At 35.4% G+C, this 22,592-nt stretch overlaps 1 long non-coding RNA gene across 1 annotated transcript; it reads left to right on the top strand.

Moving 5' to 3' along the window:
* Window positions 1–7,000: 7,000 nt before the first annotated feature.
* Window positions 7,001–13,257, top strand: LOC107554446 (uncharacterized). Its single transcript, XR_001605057.1, has 3 exons — window positions 7,001–7,343; window positions 9,552–9,619; window positions 13,068–13,257. It is a non-coding gene; the product is annotated as an uncharacterized lncRNA (long non-coding RNA).
* Window positions 13,258–22,592: the final 9,335 nt, after the last annotated feature.

Here is a 22,592-nt window from a genome sequence, read left to right as displayed (position 1 = left end):
TATATATATATATATATGGTGATCTATATATCTATTATCCTTAAACAACACTTAAAGTTTTACACTTAGATTTAAAGTTTGTATGAATTTCAGAGCAATGTATAATCGTAAGAGAGCAAAGTATAATCGTGGCACCCTGCTTATGTGCCAAGAAAAACTAGGTTTGGATATTTATAGTGGCTTTGTGGGTTTCCATGCTGGTCACAGTGCAGTTATCTATAGGCTGATAAAGACGAAGAGATCATAAGGTAAACTTGCAGAGATTTTGCCGTTTTGCTCATCTGTTGTACCTAGTATTGGTAATAACACTAAGCAAAATAGTTCTGGTTCAAATGTGCATACGCATAACCACTGTTATTGAAACATCCTTCCGCCATTAAGCAAAGTCAAAATCAATTCGACTATGAGCACATAAGTGGGTCAGATACTTCAAACGCATTGCGGTGATGCTTGTGAGTGAAACATCATACCAACAATGAACAGGCTCAGAGGAGCAGGCCATGCTAGATTAAAGTCTGAATGATGCTTAACCCTGGCCTCTGCTGAAATGAACGGGACTTTAACTCTCTCTCGCACACACAACACACACACACACACACACGCATACACAAGCACAAAGGCTTTGATCCACAGTAAAGTGGCTTTGATGGCTGAGGTACAGGAGCCTTGTGGAATCATCACAACCTCATCTAATCTTAGCGACCAATGCTTATTTGTATTAAGCGTCTAAGAGTTACAGTGTCTTACTCTGAGATACTTCATACATATGGGCCCTTGTCCAAAGATAATAGCACAGGCTTGGTCAAATTCGGGTTTAGTTAGTGACATATTGTTAAAAGAATATGCGATGTGTGCTACACTGTGCATATTTCTATGTGCCGTTTATGCAATTTTTTTATTATCGTATGTGTGTCACATCTGCAGACTTTTTACAGATTATTTTTAACCCATAAACAACAACAACAAAAATCATTCTCATTTTCCTATCACAAATGAGATAAAGCTTAAAAACTTCAGATCTTATACCACCAGTCAAATGTTTTAAATACATTTTAATACACTGTCATCACTTTTCAGCATAATTTCTCCAGTCTCCAGTGTCACATGATCCTTTAGAAACCCTTCTAATATGCTGATATGGTGCTGAAGAAACCATTATTATTATTATTGTAATATCTTATCATATATTATCTTATTACAAGGGTGAAAAAACCTCTTCTGCTTAAAATTTTGTGGAAACCTTGATGCATTTTTTTTATATAATTTTTTTTTTAATATTATAAATGTCTTTACTGTCACTTTTGATCAAATTTAATGCATCAATGCTAAATAAAAGTTTTAATTTCTTTAAAAACGGACTCCAAACTTTTGATCAGTAGTGTACAAAATTACACTTAAAAATGACAAAAGAAAGCACATATGCCATTCTAAGTAACCTTTTAAGATATTTTAATATATTGCTGTATTTAGGCACTGCACTCCAGACGTAATATTATCATTGTCTTAAATTCCCCAAATTATTTCAATTTATTTGAATCCTCACTACCTGAAATGCATCTCGAGTTTATCCAAAGGTCTGTGGAAACTAGATCCAAAATGGAGAATCAACAGTCTAAGACTTTTTTCCCCACTTTCTTTTCAACTTTCTTTTAGTGCTTCAGGTACAAAACAGAGGAATTATTTAGTTACTATAAGTAGAATTTGCTCTAACTACCAAAAATTGTAGATGTTGGTGCTCTCATTATTACGTGAAGACACATACATATCAACACAGGCTATTAAACCACTTGTCTTAAGTCAAACAGACCACAATGATATCTAATGAACGTCACACCAACTATGTTACTCAGCTTTTGGGGCATTTATTAAAACTGTTGTCCTTCTGTGACATTGGCATACAACAAAAAATCTTAGGGAAATGACAAAAATCACATATGTGTCATCATTTCACAGTAAAGATTGATCCATCTGTGTATGTGTGTGCGTGTGTGTGTGTGTGTGTGTGTAAGGTAAAAGCACAAAAGATGTTTGCATTGTCAATATTGATAATATGACTTTTCCTTTTCACTTTACGTCTCTATCTGTCTGTCTCTCTCAGTCGCAGTGGACTAATTAAACACTAAGCTGACTCTAGTGGAGGTTTTGGTGCACCTGAGTAGTTATTGTCAATGGTTCAGTAACCATCTGATCTGTTTTGCTGATGACCGGGGTGCTGGCGTCCATCATTTTATTCTCATTACTTCCATTTCATTATTCGGCAATTTTCCCTCTGGCAACTCACGGGCATCACCGCAGCTAACCACTCTCACTCCAGCTGTTTATTGGTCCCCTTGCATCAGTAATTAACACTGTGATCACATTTATATTTTCAACTCATATTTAAAAAAAAAAGATACATAAGCAACTTGTTATATATTGAGTATATATAATATATATATATATATATAATATATATTATAATAATATTATAGAAAATGTAGAAATTTAGAATTTTTTTTATATAATTTCAGATCTCTAACACACACACACACACACACACACACACACACACACATATATACACACTTCAGTAAAGTCTGATAAACAGACATATACGTGATCTCGTCATTATCATTAACAACTAAAACTATTAAAACATATGTTTATTATAATAAGGCTGAAATAAAATGTAAATATTAGATTAAAAAACAAAAATTAGAAATGTTACCTTGCTTACTGAAGTAAGTTTAAATTAAACTAAAACTGAAATAAAATGAAACCTAAATAGTAAAAAAAGAAAAAGAGACAAAAGCACAAAAAAGTACTAAAATTACTAGTGTTAAATTGTTCTAAAATGTTTAAATAATTGTACTAAAATTAATACAGATATTAGATGAACAACTTGCACTTAAAAACGTAAATGAAAATAGAAATGTTGCCTTGGTAACTAAATGAAATAAAATAGGTAGATTAAATTGTACTAAAATGTTACAAAATAAATAACTTCAAATAAATGAAAATACGAAATGTTGCCTTGGCAGCTAACTGAGAAAAAAAAAAGTTTAAGCTGAACTAAAACTAAAACTAAAACAAATTAAACCTTTAAATTAAAAAAATAAAAGCCAATTCCAAATATTATTAAACTAGTACAGAAATGTTACTAATATAACACTGTTAACAACATTCTGTTAACGGGGTATTTTTGTCACCATTATTTTATATAATATATGTTTTGTAGAATACAATGTAATAAAAATGGGAAGACTAGTTTAACCTGAAGTAATGCTGCCTTATCCACTGCACTAAACTAAACGGTATTAAATCATTTAACATTCAAAACCACATTACTTCAGTGAAACGTTTTGCAACCAATGTAAATGAGATGTTAATAGCATATCGGCCAAAGACAAACAGTTGAGTGTTTTTTAAATATATACTACAGCATTGCTGGGTTCAGTGTGGCATGTGTGTGTAGGTACTGACTCCTACTGCTTTCCATATTCGTCCTTCATGGGCCTGGTCATGATAGTAAATGTTAACCACAGTGCATATGTATGCGATGGCATTGTATGTGTTCCAGAATATTCTCACAGTCTGAATGCTAGTTTTGAAACCTTTTTTAGCCATTTCAAGAACTGTCGATAAAACAGCCATAAGGCTAATGAAGGGCTCTTGAGCATATTAGCTAATTTTACAAATCAACCTGGCAAATGGAAATTCACATTGTCTTTTTTTCCCCCCTAGAGATTCAATATTTCCTCATCAGGCACTTTTCCCATCGCTCCCCTCCAGAGCTATCTTCCTAACAAAAAGTAGTCATGGTAAAGAAACTAAACACACAATAAATTCTCTCTTCATGGTAATACTGCTGGTCTAACATATTAGCAGTACATAAACTGATTTGTTTAATGGTTTGTGGCTTTGTGTGCACTACTTTGACAAGCAACGCTGGAAGTATCATATAAAACACTGCATGAAGACAGTAGTGTGTGACAGCCACTGTTTACAGTAATTGAGTATAATCTATGAAGCAGCACTGTGATTATAATCTGGGTTACATTAATAATCTGTCAAACTATAGTTGCTCTGGTTGAGCAAACAGAGCTTCTTGTGTGTTGAATGGCATCATAATGAAACATACAATTATTTATTGTGCCCACGGCCTGACAAACTAAGTCATATTTAATTGATTCCTTATGTGAAACTCATTTCACCCTTAATGAATCCAAACTGAACAAAAGCAAAAAATAATTTGTTACGCTGAAGCGATTACCCATGTCAGGGGGGTCTAAACTGTGATAGAAATAGATCTTTCACACCTTCTGTTTTTTGCCAGTATTGGTCAAATCATTGCACTGTACCAGGAAATGTGCTGAAAACCAAGACATTTTCATTTTAGTAAAATCATTGTTTTATGGGGGCATGAGAAATAATCCGTCAGTCATATTATACTATTACTAAAATAAACAATAACTGACACAAAATACTGTGACCTCTCAAAAGACAAATCATCCATGTAAACCGATCCTAAAACAAAAGTTGAAAACAGTTTTATGCACTGCATTACCTTTACTGATCAAATTGTATCCATTTTAGAAGTTAATATAGAAATACTGAAGTTATAGGTTTCTGGTTGTCATTTAAGTAATTGTATGAAGCATGTACCAACTATTAGGCAATTAAAGCATGCTAACTACATTCAATATAGTTCACCTTTACATTCACCTTGATATCTATACATATGTTTATGCATTTCATCATATTTATTTATCACTGACAATGAGCATATTCACAACACATCACTGCCTTATCATGGAGAGGTTTATGTGGTTGTAAAGTCTTTGAACAGAGTTTTGTTCGGGTCATTTCAGTCCACACATCAGAGCCCTGTACGATATTCTTTCAAGTGTCCTTCTACGACGCCAAAGATGACAACAGCGAATCGATAACGAGGCAGAAATGAAAAGAAGCCGCCGGTCTGCCCCCGAGGCATGAAGATCTTCGAGCGACCCCTTTTTCTGAACTTTAGGCATTCCTTTGCAGGCTTTTTCAGCGTGAGAAAGCAAAGGCTCCAGCTGCTGCCAGATGAAGGTAAGAACGATGCAAGGACGCATCTCTCCCACAGAACCGCTATTCGGATGAGACGGATGTGATTGACATGCACTCTAAAAAAAAGGAGGGGGTGGGGGGGTGGGGGGCTTCTTCAATGGTTCTTTAATGCACCCTGCAGGATTAGATAAGAATCTTATCAATTATTTTGGCTGCAAAGGCTGTATAGTTCTTCGGCGATTGAAAAGTTCTTGATAGAATTATTTATCTATATTTTTATGGATTAGTCAAATAAGTGTTTTCTGAGGTCTTTAAAATCACAACATAGATAATTTTATAAAGAAGAGAATAAAAGGGTATTTGTGGCACCATTTTGGTTATAACTGGAAACTAAAAATAGGCAGATTTATGTAAACGAGATTGATGCTTGATAAATAATGTCCTTATTAATCCTTATTAAAAATTATAGAAAAAAAAATGTTGGGATAAAAGAAAGTATTTTGAAGCAACAATTTAAATACACTTCGCACACGGAGGATAGCGATTGGATCTATTTGCGACAACAAAGAGGTGCTCGTTGAGTTAGTTTTTGTTTGATATTTGTATCAGGTAATTGTAGTAGATAATAACAAAAGTCAGCGTGCAGAATTACAGATAAAAATGCATGTCATTTTAGGCTCCCAGGAAGGCCCATTAAAGCTGTGACAGAGAGTGGGGTATTCCAACACAGGCTTGGGAATCCCCCCATGGCCGAGCGCATTAATTACTTGCTTAATGGGTGTATGACCCACAATGTAAAAAACGGATTAGGCGCGTGAAACCTCCGTCCGGTCTGCTTTGCTCGCGTGAGATGCGGATGGAAATCAGTCTGATGCTCGCGGATCTTTAAAGATTATTTGCATCCAAGCCAGCTGTTCACTTCATTCCTGACCGACACAGATTAAGCACACACACTTTTCAGCACAAGTTAGCATTTTAAATTACAGCAATGTTGTCAGTTAAAATGTATTATTATAAAAAAACTAATCAAATTAATAAATCCAATTAAAACTACTCAATTTGTTGTCATCCGATGATTGCCATCACATCTTTAGGCCTTCTCAGTTTTGGATAAGACTGTCAAGACTATATACCTGTGTTATTGTAGTATATCATCGATGCTCGCGGATCTTTAAAGATTATTTGCATCCAAGCCAGCTGTTCACTTCATTCCTGACCGACACAGATTAAGCACACACACTTTTCAGCACAAGTTAGCATTTTAAATTACAGCAATGTTGTCAGTTAAAATGTATTATTATAAAAAAATCAAATCAAATTAATAAATCCAATTAAAACTACTCAATTTGTTGTCATCCGATGATTGCCATCACATCTTTAGGCCTTCTCAGTTTTGGATAAGACTGTCAAGACTATATACCTGTGTTATTGTAGTATATCATGGAGTACATACAATAATTCAAAATACACAAATAATAGGCCTGTAAACATATATATATATATATATATATATATTATAATGGAAAAGCAAGAAACAAATAAACCTTTAAACTAGTTTAACCCACAAGTTCGTAACTAGTCTCATTTTCGGATTTCTTTATATCAGTCGGTATCTCTGCTACTTAACAAACGAAGAAATGAATGTGGACAGTTTTATGACAGTTGCGCGTTTAATGGCAGTTACATAAAATACCTTGATTTGATTAGTATTCAGCCGTGAGGGTTTTCGCGTTCATCGAGTTACATTTGCTGGTTGAATTAACGTATTACGTGTTTTAATGGCTAATTTGTTTTCTCATTTAGCCTACCGTTTCGCATCACAAAGTTTACCCCTTACACATAGCCTACTCAACGTGTTGGTTGTGCATACAACCCACTGTGGCACGCATGCACACGCACACGCTAAAACACACAAACTCTCACATTCACGCCCACGCGCTGACAGTCAAAGCTCGTGAGAGGGGGAAACGCACCACTCTGCGTCTTTCTGCGGTAAAAGTTGCTGTCGTGGAGGCTCTGCCGAAAACATGAGTTACTAAAGCAACTTACGAGTTTGTAGCTTATGACACTCTGGGTTGTAGGTAATATATGTCTGTTTTCGCGTTCTTTGAAAGAACCCAGAGATATCCCTAATCGATCTCATTGATGAAGAAGAGGTTACGCTCCTTTTGGACCTGGTAGCAACAGTTTATGTACCCGGACAAGATCAAGGGCAAAGATAAACTTGTTCAGAGGTGTGGAATTTATCTTTTTTTTTTTTTTTAAGAAAATCAAGACTGGCACGGCTGCAAAGCGCCGCTTTTCAACAACCACTGGTAAGTGCACATGACACCCTAGCTTGAATGTGAGATAATGCAAGTGAAGGAATTCGTTCCACCTCAGGGTTGCCAACCACGGGTGAACTTCAGCTTTAGTGTAGTTAGATGGAGAGACATGATAAGTGATGTTCTGGCAGGTCTCACCTTGACTTTGCAGTTGATAATAATATATCGTTAACACCGTGAGACAAACGGGACACGGACAACTTTATAGTTATAGCGTGTAATTTACATTATCACATGTATTATTGGTTAGCACAAACAGAAATATATCATGCTAACGAAATCTGCTTTCAAAAATTGCTATCAACCTATTTTTTTATTTTTAAATACTCGTAGCAACATTCCTAAAATGAATATTGTTGTATTATTTGCGATGAAATGAGTTACTAAATTAACCATTTAAATTAAAAGATACATTTTAAATAATTATTTATGATCTAGGATTACATTTATGCAAATACCAGTTAACAAGTTAATTTTAAAAGATAAGACTTTCGTCTTTTATTGAAATATTTCTGTAATCAAATACAGTGGTTTCATAGTATTCATTTATACACCAATGAATTAAGTTTAATTACGCTTAGCTGAAAAAAAGATGCATACACACACGCAACGCTAAATTAAATCACTTTATTAATAAATCTTTATAGGCGCGCAAGACTCTGAGACAATCATCCCACAATGTTAAGTGGAAACAATATTACCAATTTAAAAAAAGAAAAGAAACGATTTTCCCCAATTAATTGTCGGGGGGAAAATGGCAAAGAATACCTTTTTATTATTATTATCAGTAGTAATATTAAGCTCTGCTGTTATTAGCTGTTATTATTGTGTCGACTAAATTTTAAAAACACTAAAATAAAAAATAAATACATTACAGAAATATACACACGTTTTCTGCGTACATATTTTCATCTGTTGATAAACTTGCATCGATGTACCCCAAGTTAAAATCTTATGCACTTAGGTCATGCCCTTTTCCCTTTTGAAAATTACCTGGTGGTCAGAGTACATTTTCTTACATGACATTTGTATTAAATTCGCGTAAAACAAACTACAAATCTACAAATAAATAAATAAACAAATAATAAATTAATCAAATTAATTTAAGAAAGTTAACGAAATAAGTCTAAATAAAACGGAACGGGTGCCACGGAAGACGCTCAGAATAACGAAAGACGCAACTTTAGTTGGCCATTTCACAGCCTACTCTGTGTGGTACATCATTTAGACAACTATTTAGAATAATTTTGTAACTTTATACTACACTCTAAAAAAATGCTGGGTTGTTTCAACCCAATGTTGGGTCAGATATGGACTAACCCAACTGTTGGGTTAAAAAGCTAATTTAAAAATGTAACCAAAATGTAACCCAACAGTTGGGTTAGTCTATATCTGACCCAACATTGGGTTGAAACAACCCAGCATTTTTTAGAGTGTAGCATCTCAAAATAATATTTAGATGAATGACTTCCGCCCTCACACGAATTGCATATTACGCGGCACACATATACAAAGAAACGCACACAAATTTAATTTCCAAGCCTTGGACTAAAGGCACAGATGCGAGGCAGGTGATATAAGGCGAGGGCTGAAGCAAAGCGTTGCATTCGGCGAGAGAAAAAAATTGAGAGGGAAAACGGTTAACAGCAGGATTGCATGCAAATTTCCGACTGAAATTATCATAAGCAAACAGCTGAAGCCTGGGCTAATAAAGGCCCATCTGTGTTACTTCATATCGGGTTAGTATAGAGCTGCGATAATGAATTTTGTAATATCCAACCGACAGACATCTCAATCAGACACTAATCCCCTGATTTTACCGCAGAATCACTCAACTTCCAGCGCTCAAACTGCTCTCTTTCTCTCACTGACACACACACACGCGGTGCATGGTTTCTCCTCTTTGTGCGTTGTTTTCATGTGCGCTTGGAGACACGAGTCTTAATTAGGAGGGACTCCAGCAAGCGCTAAGGGATTTCAAAACAAATGATGAGGAATGTGCACATCCCATCACAGACAGGACCTATCCAATATATGAATGGATTTGAAATATATTATCACTGAGTGGCCCAGTCGGTCATGTGTGAAAACGTCCAACTAAACATTCTCAAACAGAAGTTGGCCTACACATTTGACTATTCCTAATATAACATGAACATTTGAGTAAAATATAAAATAAACACTTCTCTTTTTTCACAGGTGCTCAACGTTAATCTAACAAATGGACTCCCACTGCCGCAAACTTGCATCAACGTGTGCTCAATTAGGTAAGAAGATCTTGGTGAATGACAAGCCCCCCTCTTTGTTAAATCTCCAGAGAAGATCTGGATTCATTAATATCCTTGGTTTGTTTAATCAAACATCTCAACATTGTCTGGCCTATATAAAATAGCAATCGCAGCTAGAAAAACTGGTTTATGTAAAAGTAAGGCGTGTGTAAACTACCTTTGGTGTTTGACATATGACTGGTTATAAGGAAAGCGGAACAATTAGACGTTTATAGTCAAAGATGGACATCTGGTGGTAGGACAGGATCATGGATGAGTGGGGACGTCTTTACGGTATAGTTTAGCAGCGTATTTAGATGACTTTAGAGTTTTAAAGCCAAAGGCTGTGTGATTTTAAAGGTTTGTGATGTCTAAAATATCTTGAATTTGTTCAAACAAAATACTGATCCGATTCTTCAAAATGCCTATGATAAAATGTAGCCTATTTGTGGTGATCACGTGCATCCTCAATGAAAAAAAACGTGGCTATTAAGATAAAAAAAAATTGATATTGCCTACTTACAATTCAGCATGATAGACTGTAGCAGGCAGATTAAGCGCAAATATATCACCATTTTCTATTTCTATAATTTAGTGCACAAGAACAATTTAAACAGAAACGTAAAAAGACTAAATTAAAACTATAAGGAAAACTGTACAGGCTACTAGAAGGATGGTACTTAATGCGTGGCCGGTCTCCAGGTCATCTGGCAGCTTTATTAAGCTAATTAAAGCAAACTAAGAACAAATCACAACACTTATTTAGCCGCATTAGTCCGTTTGTCATTACATCCCATGTCCCATTGTTATTTGGACTAGAACCGATACAGATATAGCGGATAAGAGATAAAAGGAAAAAGTGAGCATAAAATGCAAACAGCAATGTAAGAGGGAAAAGACATTGGAGCGACTTGATTACCGACAATCTCGTCTCCTCTGCAGTAATATATGCAGCACTTATTAGATAGACTCAGGGGAAAAGTAAATGTGTAATGAAAGCCTCCTCGTGAGGAGGAATATACTAATGGAAGAATCTAATGTCCTCTTAATCCTATGGAAAGGCTTTGTCGTCTCCCTTATATTGACTGAATTGGTAATTAATGGCTCTGTGGTGCGCCATGGCCAATAATCCAGAGCGCTCTGAAGCATTTTGAGGGTCCAGAATAAACACAGAGCAAAAATCTAGTCCACATCTATCAGTGCGTTTAACAAGAATCGAGCTCTGCAACTTTTGCCTATGGAATTTTGATGCGCACAATTAATATTTCTGTGCGTAAAACATTCATATTTTAATTTAGTCTGTTTGGGGTCCAGAATAATCATGACATTAATGTTGTTTGTATATTCAGTATATATATTCATATAAATTAAATATTCAAAATAAATCTATTACAACTGAATGGCAAGTGTGAGAAAACAGACCGAAACATGATCTTTAATAGTGTGCAGTGTCTGAGCGCAAATGCATTGAACGCGAGGTCACATTCTCGTACAAAAAGACCTGTACATACAAGATTAGTCGGTTCCAGGATCATATATTATGCCATAAATTAATATCCAGTAACAAGAGCGTGAGCTGAATCAAAGTCAGGGAAGGAGATGGTCGGGTCATTTTCATAAGCACCTTACTGCCTTTTCTCTTTTCTCAGTTTTTTCCCCTACTTAGTATGTTTGACATTTCAGATGGTTTTTCAGGACAAGCAGGGAAATGTAGAGTTCAGTAGCTCATTTAGTTACACAAATTTCGTCACTTTCCATTGAGTTTTTTTAATATTAATTATGAAAGCTGCTTGCAACAATGAAATTGTGTTGGGCGCTGCTTCTCCTTATATATATATATATATATATATATATATATATATATATTACACATTTACTGTGCTATTCAATCCAACTAGGAAAAATATGTTTTCTCCCACGTGATATTATTTTATAACTAAGAAATGCAGTTCGGGAAAATTATAAATAAATTACAGTTAATTAGGGCTAATAAAGAAATGTTTTTTTTTTCTTTTCAATAAAATAATGCGGTTATTATAGTATAAGTAAATGATTGCAATGTTTTGAAGGAATTTGAGACAACAATGCTTGAAGTCATTAAATAAATAATAAATAATAAGCAAATGAGCGTCTGATAGGCCTAATCAGATCAAATGTAGCATACTCAGAAAAGCAAAGTGTGGGTGCTCTCTCCCGCGAAATAATCACGGGCCCAAGGCGCACAAACGTAGCCTACCTCGCCAAAGTGTTTTCAGCCCTTAAATTAAATTGCAAAACTAATGTAAGCAGGAATAAACTCAAGAATTTTTTTTTCTGATTGTTTTCTACTGTAGGCCTACAGTTATTATTTATAATATAATGCCATTATCTACCAGTCTAGGACTGAGCTTATTTGTTACAAATGAATTAGTAACGCGGTCTGTGATACCCTGTGAACTCATCCAATTAACGTGACAAAAGTGGAACGTTCATCGACAATCTCGTCTCCTCTGCAGTAATATATGCAGCACTTATTAGATAGACTCAGGGAAAAGTAAATGTGTAATGAAAGCCTCCTCGTGAGGAGGAATATACTAATGGAAGAATCTAATGTCCTCTTAATCCTATGGAAAGGCTTTGTCGTCTCCCTTATATTGACTGAATTGGTAATTAATGGCTCTGTGGTGCGCCATGGCCAATAATCCAGAGCGCTCTGAAGCATTTTGAGGGTCCAGAATAAACACAGAGCAAAAATCTAGTCCACATCTATCAGTGCGTTTAACAAGAATCGAGCTCTGCAACTTTTGCCTATGGAATTTTGATGCGCACAATTAATATTTCTGTGCGTAAAACATTCATATTTTAATTTAGTCTGTTTGGGGTCCAGAATAATCATGACATTAATGTTGTTTGTATATTCAGTATATATATTCATATAAATTAAATATTCAAAATAAATCTATTACAACTGAATGGCAAGTGTGAGAAAACAGACCGAAACATGATCTTTAATAGTGTGCAGTGTCTGAGCGCAAATGCATTGAACGCGAGGTCACATTCTCGTACAAAAAGACCTGTACATACAAGATTAGTCGGTTCCAGGATCATATATTATGCCATAAATTAATATCCAGTAACAAGAGCGTGAGCTGAATCAAAGTCAGGGAAGGAGATGGTCGGGTCATTTTCATAAGCACCTTACTGCCTTTTCTCTTTTCTCAGTTTTTTCCCCTACTTAGTATGTTTGACATTTCAGATGGTTTTTCAGGACAAGCAGGGAAATGTAGAGTTCAGTAGCTCATTTAGTTACACAAATTTCGTCACTTTCCATTGAGTTTTTTTAATATTAATTATGAAAGCTGCTTGCAACAATGAAATTGTGTTGGGCGCTGCTTCTCCTTATATATATATATATATATATATATATATATATATATATTTTAAAATACTGTATTACTTTGCATTGCAGAGAAAGAGAAGGGACAGAGTAAAAACGAAGATTCGACTGATGACCCATCGAAAAAGAAGAGACAGAGGCGGCAACGAACGCATTTTACTAGCCAACAGCTCCAGGAACTGGAGGCCACTTTTCAACGGAATCGCTATCCGGACATGTCCACTAGAGAGGAAATCGCTGTTTGGACTAATTTAACAGAGGCCAGAGTCAGAGTAAGTTTGATAAATGAAATGGCATTGAAATAATATGTGTTTGGAAACAAATCCACAATTCAAGGATCAAATTCAATATTTTAAATTAGCCCACTAAATAAAAAAGTAGCCTAATAAAATTGTGTACAAGCTTACAATAGGCCTACTTAAAATAAAATAATAATTCTTACAAATTAATTCTTACTATTAATTATATAATAGCCTATAATTATAATGAACATATTGATACTGTTTTAGGGTTATATTATTTGTTTCAACTATTTTGTTCATACATATACATTTAGCTAACTATAGGCGCTACATGCTATACTAGCTAAAATTGCATTGTTTTAATTAAGGTTACATGCTAAATATGACTTTATTTAATCATTTAAATAGAAATCTGTCACTGTTTGGATAGAGGCGAATTATGGGTGAGACAAATAGTTTGCAATCACCATACATGACGCCCTAACGATGACAGACCTTAATGGAGTCACACAGTCTCGTTTAAAGAGGTGTAAAGCTTGTATTTTGTGATTGTCATTCTCGTGTTGTATATAGCCTACTTAAGGTTAGTGTGTCTCCGCCTGCTTAGTGAGATACACATTCGAAGCGTCGGGCGGCCCATTGACCGCTATAAGACTGCATGTGTATTGGGATTCCCGGGATCAGACAAGATTCCGGGTGTCTGATAAAAAGCGACTTATAGGGAACCTAACTGAGTTTGACACCACCACCACCTATATCATTTATCTACCAAAAACAAACCGAGCAGTAGCTCGTTCTAGAAACTTATAATCGTCGCTTTCATTGTTCACTTTGTTTCAGAAATTACGTTAAATCCCTCATACTTTCTCAAATCCAGCAAGGTGTAATAATTCTGGACTAGTCAAATGCTCACAATTTAACTCACAGCCAAGTGAATATAGGCTACGTTATGTTACAGTACTAGTGTGAATGGATGGAACAACTGAAATGTATAATATTAGCAACAATTATTTTCCTTTCGATAATTAAATATATTTAAAATAGCCTATTGGGCAAAGATAGAGAGGCGTTAAAATATCCGCAATACGTAAAATTGGTTTATAAAAAAAATACATATATGACAATGGATGGTAGCCTATATTAGGTTGTAGTGGATAGGCTAAATTTGTTTTAATTTGTTCCTGTTTTTCTAATAGCCTACATGTTCTACTGACCAGACGTTATTGGTCAACAAACCAGTTGTATTACGTTCGCTGTCGTCGTAGCTCAATGAGTAGTCTTGATGAACTGGACTGCGATGTTTACCACCCCATCTTGGCAAAAGCACAGATCCAATCAGATTGAAGCCATTTAGGCGCAAGGTCGGGGTGAGATGACCTCGCACATTCTCGCGTTTACGTAGTTCTCCGAGAAAACAACGCCGACTGACCTGCAACACGTTCAGAATTGAAAGGAAAACGACAATATGCATATTTCAACATTACAAATATTTACTTAATATAAATATTTTTTCACATTATCACTTACGGTAATTACAAACGTATGTCTAAGGGATAGAACAATATTGAACAGGCCAGTTAATCAGCTGACATTTGGCTATTTTGAGATGATTATTGGCACTGTACAAAAACAGGTGTCCACATGGCTAATTAATGAAAAGGTTATGTCTCAGTTCCAAAATTCACTGACAGCCATGAACTTTCCATTTCCTTTTTTTCTTCTTCTCTTGTTCAAGTAAATACAGTACAAAAAGGCATAAAACATTAGCATTACAGGCCAATAACGGCATTATATCGGCTTTTAGCCACTATGCTTTCTCTTGAAAACTCACATTAGTCAAGTACAAAGCTACTATCTCTCTTGCGTGAGAATAACGACGTTATTTAAGAGTAGGACGCCTCATTCAATAGGTTCTGAAATGCATCTCTCTGTTGTCTATTAAATCATGTTAATACGTTTGGGGAAAATGAGCACAGGCCAGCTGCAACTGACCCAGAATGACTCTGTAGATCCACTATATGTGCGGGACCCACTGACTGAGATGGAGGTTTTTTAAAGTGTGAGCAAACTTCAGATGGGGTGAGCTTGAATAGTCGGATAGAATGTATGTGAGGATTATGGGTGTGGATTTGGGTATGGTATGGAAAACTTCACGTGTCACTACCTTTAGTTAAAGGGATAGTTCACCCAAAAAAGAAAATTCTGTCATTTGCTTACCCTAATGTCATTCCAATCCCGTATGATTTTCTTTCTTCTGTGGTTCACAAAAAAATAAATTTTAAAGAATGTGTCAGTTTTTGTCTGTACGATGAAGGAGGTCCAAAACAGATTGGATCCCACTGACTTTCATTGTATGGAGAGAGAGAAAGAGAGAGAGAGAGAGAGAGAGAGAGAGAGAGATTTCAAAATACATTCTTTTGTTTTTTTACAAAGTAAATACTCTCCAACAGGTTTGGAACAACACAAGGGGGATTTTTTTTGGGGGGGTGAACTACTCCTTTAAGATCAGACCATTCTTTGAAAAAAGTCATGACTATATGGTTTCGATAGAGCAACTATGTGTCTGTACCTGCATCTGAAGATGTGCCTCTTCTCTCGTATGTTCTTTGTGTGCATGTCTCTGTTCTTTTTGTGTTTGGAAAACGTGTTGGCATATTACTAACATGCATGTCTATACCCTTTCATCTGATGTGCTTGTGTTTCGTTGGTCAAAGTTTGTGTCTACCTTTAGGATGTGCCAGAGCTTGTGTGTATCCGTGTATATATCCTATCCTTTGACATGCTTGAGTGTTCTTTTTTGTGTATTCGGGTGTGTGTGTCTGACACGGCCCTGCCTTTGATGAGCTGAGTGTGACGCTGGGACGGCTTCTCTGGCCGCAGGCGTGTGCTAGTGTGGGAGCGTGTGAATGATCAGACATGGAGTAAACTTCCATGACTCAGACACTTCCTGCTTTCTCAACTTATATGAAAAAGAAACATCTTCAATGTTTTGACTCTAAAATCGATTAGGAATTCCACACAGTGAGTACCATTAAATCACAGATGCACGGATGTGTGTGGAATTAAAAAAGATAGTGTCAGTGAAGAGGCCCAACCGCAACCTTTCTCTATTGTTTTGCAGTGGGAAGCAAGTAACGGAGGACTGATGATGTAATGCAATGCTTAAATAAAGCCTATAAGCTGTCCAGACTGCGAGAAGCTTTTAATTTTGGATGCAGAGAGATACAGAATATTTTCCCAAAATAACAGCAGTGATTGTGTTTCAGTAATATTGTGAGGATGTAACGCATGTTGATATGCAAGTACTTGCAAATATGTAGTAGCCTATGTTAATATTAACAATATAATTTATCTGAAAATAAATATATTTCTGTCATAAGCATTAGACAATAAAACAAACCATAATTCGGTCAAGAAATAGCCACTGCTAAAACAGCATGCAATAGATGACAAAGTTGGTGGTGAATAAAAACATGCAAAAAGCAAAATGAATATATAAAATTAAAACATATATATATAAAAAGCTAAAGATAAAAAAAAAAATACTTGAAACAAATAATGCTAATCTTTAAAATATCATATTAAGACAAAATACACAAATCAACATCTAAGAAATGGCAATATCTAAGAATGAATGAAAAAAATAACCGTTTACTAACCGAATACCAGTTGACCGTTTTTTTCGTAAACAATTCAAAAGGAACTAGTCATGTTATAGGAAGCACACACCCTAAAACAGACCAGGGCTCCACACAGGCCCAGGATATACACCCTTCTCTATTGTTCTGCCAGTTCTGTGCTTGCTATGCAAACTTCTGAAAAGCAGCTGCATACACGCACACAAAAGTAGACAAGTAATGTGTAAGAGTTGCAACCGGTGTTAAATTGTGTGTGTGCCTGCAGTGACTAAAGAATTAAGTGAAAGGTAAGAAGAGAATGAATGACAGCATTGTGAAGCTCAGGGTTAACAGTAACAAAATACTCCAGCTCTCTCAACCTCATCACCTTTCACAAATATGACATCATCATTCGATTAACGCTTTAACACATCAAATGTGAAAAGGTCAAGAGCATAAAGCCTCAAGCAAGACAACCATATCAACACTGTTACTACACAACTTACTGACTAGTCGCTAAAATATACTATGTCAACTGCATGAGAAAATATTCAATAAGTCAGTTATTATAAACAAATCATGCTCTGCAGAGCTTAAAGCGGCAAGCTCAGATGCACAATGTTCTGCGACCCTGGAAGTTGTATGTTAATGCGTACGCCGCAGCCTTCATCTGATGTTTTAATCTTTCATAAGGGGAGACAGGTTTGAACCCGCAGGCTGCCTAATAAACCAGTGAAAGCAATCTGCTGCGATTCTTTTTCAAACATCCTCCTCATTACGTAAGAAGAGAATGAATGACAGCATTGTGAAGCTCAGGGTTAACAGTAACAAAATACTCCAGCTCTCTCAACCTCATCACCTTTCACAAATATGACATCATCATTCGATTAACGCTTTAACACATCAAATGTGAAAAGGTCAAGAGCATAAAGCCTCAAGCAAGACAACCATATCAACACTGTTACTACACAACTTACTGACTAGTCGCTAAAATATACTATGTCAACTGCATGAGAAAATATTCAATAAGTCAGTTATTATAAACAAATCATGCTCTGCAGAGCTTAAAGCGGCAAGCTCAGATGCACAATGTTCTGCGACCCTGGAAGTTGTATGTTAATGCGTACGCCGCAGCCTTCATCTGATGTTTTAATCTTTCATAAGGGGAGACAGGTTTGAACCCGCAGGCTGCCTAATAAACCAGTGAAAGCAATCTGCTGCGATTCTTTTTCAAACATCCTCCTCATTACGTACGTGCCACAGTATGCACTCAAAAATCCTGCTAATCTCAGTGGAAAGATGACGTGAGCTGAACGACATTGATGGATCTGTAGTTTAGGAGAGAAGCAGACTATTTTGTGTCCGTCCATCAGCTCTGTCTCGATTTTGTCTCTGTGATGGCTTGATTAGCTGCAGTATAGAGCTTTTTAACTGACTTTCCAACTTCTTAATGCAGCAGGTGCAGTGTTTCCTTTGAGATGACATACAGCGGGCTGCAGTGTCCTGCTGTGATTTCATAACAGATTTAGCTGGGAAATCTACTTTTAAAGAAACAATACTAGCTATCAATGCCAGCCTGATGTAATAATAAGATGTGAATGTAATGGTGTAACTATGATTTAAAAAAAAAGAAATAAAAAAAAAAGTATAGGCTTAGATTGTTGCCCCCTCTAAAATATTACCTGTCAATAATTTTAGCAAAAGGGAAAATAATTGCTGTAATTTGTTTATAAAATGTACTGTACTCTCTAAAACATCATCTAATGCCCTGCAGTATAATACATTCAAAACACCACAACTAACTAAAACATAAATACCTGAAGCACAATTTCAAACGTTTGAAATACAAGTGCTATACATCTACACGTCCAAGAGGGGGCAGTGCAACTAATACTATTAAAAGTACAGACCCATAATTGAGTTTTACCGTTTAATATCCCACACACCTTATCCTTGTTTAAGAAACAAGGATGTTTTTAACGAAGTTAATTCTCATTAACATTATAATAGTCATCTGCACCCTAACCACTCCCAGCTCCTCAGGATGTGTAAACAAGTTGTTCAAGCAGTCACAACTGCTTTCTGTAAGAGAGATAATGGTGATAATTGGCTAACGATTTGTTTTTAAGAGCAATGGGTCAACACTGAAAAAAAAAAAGATCAAAGGTAGATCACCACAAAAAACTAAACCGTAATCATTGGTAATATGGTTATTATTTACACATTAACTGATGCAGATGAAGAGTAATATTACTATCAATTTATTTGTTTGTTTCAGTTTGAATAAAAATTGTATTCAAAAACATTCATATAGCCTACTGAAATTTCACCATAGAATGGTTGTTTCAGTATGTGACCACTAGATGGTGCAACAATAAGTAAGAGGAAGACAAAAAGTGTTGTACAAACAAATTGTGTGCAACAATAACAAAAGATCAACAGTTTCAGATCAACCTACTAAAAATATATAGTAGGTTATATATATATATATATATATATGATATAACATTGATTTCGAATAAGATCAACAGTTTCAGATCAACCTACTAAAAATATATAGTAGGTTATATATATATATATATATATATATATATATGATATAACATTGATTTCGAAATAATAATTGACTAAGTTGTTGTGATGTTCTATCATGCTATTATTGTATTATATTACATTACATTACACTATATTATATTATATTATATGAATTGTGAATGATGAATTGTGAGAATTGTTAAAATTCAGCCCATTACTATGTTGTACACTCATCTCCAGTCTGCACATTGCATCTCTGAAATGATCACACCATAATTCAATATGGCATTACTGTAGTAAATGCATCTGTTATATGACAAAGTAGCCATTAATCTTTACAGAACAACTTAGATGATCAACACACACAACACAGTATCAAACAGTGTTGGCACAATATCAAACGAGTTCTTTTTAAAAAAAAAATTACCTACAGGATCTGACATGTTTAATCTGAGGATGACAAATGAGGATTGAACATGTTTGTGAAAAGCGTTTTTAAGGGGGGGGGGGTCCCACGGTCCACGCTCCACGGTCATTATACTATGTAGGATTTGGCTCCACAGACAGTATGTGAAAATGAACTGAGCAATCTTTAGCTTAATCTTATACTTTTCTGATAGAAATCACTTTCTTTTGACATTATATCAATCATTTCGAAAGATCAAACGCATAATGCCACTTTCACCAGACCAGTGTTATTCGATCAATTTGTACTTCAGTTTTGCTCTAATCAGACATCATCCATAATTATACCTTCATCCTCCATGAGAGCAAAAACACAAATGACAAAAGTAAAGGTATAATAGCAGCACATTTTGACAGTTAAATTGATATCACAATAGAAAAATGACATCTGATAATACCTGATAATACACCTGTTACTGACTGACTTCCTCTCTCCACTATGACTCATATTCTGTCTCTTAGTCACATACTCTGAATTTCCTAAAAGCATTTTAATTCACTTTTTTTCTATCAGCAGTGTACTTTAATTAAGTGGCTTATTTAATCTTATTTAAATGAATCAAAAATATGTACAGGCTAAAGTGAACTATGATATTCTTTGTTATAACATTTAGTGTAAGATTACATGTAATTTAGTTGATAATCTTACTGCTTTATTTGGTGACACACCTCTGGATGGTATAAGCCAAGCCCATATGCATATCCAAGAATCAATTAGTGTGGAATTTCTTCTACACCACAGCAGAGAAATCATCTCTCCTCCAGGTGTTGGCTCAAATCTTTTACCTTTAGTCTACTACTATTGTGCCCCAGCTCATCACAGTCCAGTATCAACAACTGAAGGATAATTATGCTTTTTGGCAAATAAATCAAAGAACGAGCATCCATCAACATCAGATATTGTTTTGTGATGTTCCATTTTTTCAGGAATGATAATCTATCATGGATTTGGAAATCACCCTGAATTGCAGGCAGAACATGAATGCAGAAAGTAGTTCCTCATGTCACCAAAGATATTGTATAAAAGTTTGGGGTCAGCACTTTTTTTTAATTTAGAAATTAATACTTTTATTCACCAAGGAAGGGGTGGAAAAAAGGTGATGAAAATTGTTTGGAAAAGGCTTTTTGGGGGGGGGGGGGGGGCTCCACGGTCATTATACTATGTAGGATTTGGCTCCACAGACAGTATGTGAAAATGAACTGAGCAATCTTTAGCTTAACCTTATACTTTTCTGATAGAAATCACTTTCTGTTGACATTATATCAATCATTTCGAAAGATCAAACGCATAACGCCACTTTCACCAGACCAGTGTTATTCGATCAATTTGTACTTCAGTTTTGCTCTAATCAGACATCATCCATAATTATACCTTCATCCTCCATGAGAGCAAAAACACAAATGACAAAAGTAAAGGTATAATAGCAGCACATTTTGACAGTTAAATTGATATCACAATAGAAAAATGACATCTGATAATACCTGATAATACACCTGTTACTGACTGACTTCCTCTCTCCACTATGACTCATATTCTGTCTCTTAGTCACATACTCTGAATTTCCTAAAAGCATTTTAATTCACTTTTTTTCTATCAGCAGTGTACTTTAATTAAGTGGCTTATTTAATCTTATTTAAATGAATCAAAAATATGTACAGGCTAAAGTGAACTATGATATTCTTTGTTATAACATTTAGTGTAAGATTACATGTAATTTAGTTGATAATCTTACTGCTTTATTTGGTGACACACCTCTGGATGGTATAAACCAAGCCCATATGCATATCCAAGAATCAATTAGTGTGGAATTTCTTCTACACCACAGCAGAGAAATCATCTCTCCTCCAGGTGTTGGCTCAAATCTTTTACCTTTAGTCTACTACTATTGTGCCCCAGCTCATCACAGTCCAGTATCAACAACTGAAGGATAATTATGCTTTTTGGCAAAGAAATCAAAGAACGAGCATCCATCAACATCAGATATTGTTTTGTGATGTTCCATTTTTTCAGGAATGATAATCTATCATGGATTTGGAAATCACCCTGAATTGCAGGCAGAACATGAATGCAGAAAGTAGCAGTTCCTCATGTCACCAAAGATATTGTATAAAAGTTTGGGGTCAGCACTTTTTTTTAATTTAGAAATTAATACTTTTATTCACCAAGGAATTAAAGTAAAACTACGGAGCCCCTAAAGTACGGAGCCCCTAAAGGGACATGGTGGTGGGAAAAAATCAGATTGAGTGAAAAAATTTGGGGTGGGAGGAAAAAATATTTTTCAGATTTTTTGCGTTCTCTCGCAAAACTTTTGCGTTCCCTCGAGAAACTTTGCGTTCCCTCGCAAAATGTTTGCGTTCTCTCGCAAAACATTTGTGTTCCCTCGGCCAAGCCCATATGCATATCCAAGAATCAATTAGTGTGGAATTTCTTCTACACCACAGCAGAGAAATCATCTCTCCTCCAGGTGTTGGCTCAAATCTTTTACCTTTAGTCTACTACTATTGTGCCCCAGCTCATCACAGTCCAGTATCAACAACTGAAGGATAATTATGCTTTTTGGCAAATAAATCAAAGAACGAGCATCCATCAACATCAGATATTGTTTTGTGATGTTCCATTTTTTCAGGAATGATAATCTATCATGGATTTGGAAATCACCCTGAATTGCAGGCAGAACATGAATGCAGAAAGTAGTTCCTCATGTCACCAAAGATATTGTATAAAAGTTTGGGGTCAG

This window comes from Sinocyclocheilus grahami, unplaced genomic scaffold (genome assembly GCF_001515645.1).
Source record: "Sinocyclocheilus grahami isolate Dianchi unplaced genomic scaffold, SAMN03320097.WGS_v1.1 scaffold502.1, whole genome shotgun sequence".
Taxonomy (NCBI): Eukaryota; Metazoa; Chordata; class Actinopteri; order Cypriniformes; family Cyprinidae; genus Sinocyclocheilus; species Sinocyclocheilus grahami.
Note: the sequence above shows the minus strand (reverse complement) of the source record. Positions and strands in the feature narration are given on the sequence as shown.